Source organism: Arachis ipaensis, chromosome B05 (assembly GCF_000816755.2).
Source record: "Arachis ipaensis cultivar K30076 chromosome B05, Araip1.1, whole genome shotgun sequence".
Taxonomy (NCBI): Eukaryota; Viridiplantae; Streptophyta; class Magnoliopsida; order Fabales; family Fabaceae; genus Arachis; species Arachis ipaensis.
The window spans coordinates 132,604,409-132,605,497 of NC_029789.2; positions in this window are offsets into that span (position 1 = coordinate 132,604,409).

Below are 1,089 nucleotides of genomic sequence, written 5' to 3' on the forward strand. Positions count from 1 at the left end.
ATCTATTTATTGAGGTAAATTTGAGTTTATACTAAATAAGTCTCTAAGAAATTTTTTATTGGATGTTTTCAACTTTTGTTTTTAAAATTTTTTTATTACATTGATGTTTTTATCTATAAAAAATAAGTCTTATTTTTATAAAATTTAAAGATCTCAATGTAATAATTTTTTTTAGAACGAAAATATTTAATGCCCAAACTTTATAGGAACCTATTTAAATATATACTCTAGATTAAATGTGTTTTCTTTAACGGATGATATTTATCTTTTTAAATTTTAGTGATTTTCAATAAGAAAAATTTTAAGTAAATAATTATATGCAGCATTAAATAATGGAAATCACCTACGAATTAGAAATAGCCTATATTTTAATATTGGCGCCCATGAAATGGTGGCAGAAATTTATCTTGTATATTTTGATTCCTGCCACTATTTTATGGACACCAGCGTTGAGATGGAAACTATTTTCAATTTGTGGATGCTTCTCATGATTTAGTGCTGCGCATTTTAAAAAAAAAAAATTAATCCATGCGATTTAGAGAAATAATGATTTTTCTATATTTATTTTAATAAAAAATCCTAAAAATATAATATTAAATTATTAATTAAAAATATTGATTAGTATAAATTAAATTTGCTGTACTTAAAGTAGATATATATATTAAAATCAAGCTAGCTAATTAATTCCAATTTCCAACCAAAGTTGGTCGTTGAAATGTTCTCTGCATACGCAAATGAAATAATCAACAATGATAAAATATCTTTGAAGTTTTCCGCTGACTTCTAAATAACACATCAAATTGTAGTTGTAAAAATCGAATTGATTTAGTTAGTCACATTAAAAAATTAGTGAATTAATTAAAAATGTTTAAATTTAAATTAAATTATTTATCCAATTCAATTCAAATTTAAAATCGATTAAAATGGTATTAGTTTGGATTTGATTGTATTATATTTTTTACAAATCGCATAAATTAAATTGAATTTCGGATCTATTTTTCATAATCGATCCAATCTAATCTAAACCGCACAATGTGTTATAATATTATCATTTTATTATTATATTTACAATTTTGTTTATAATATGTT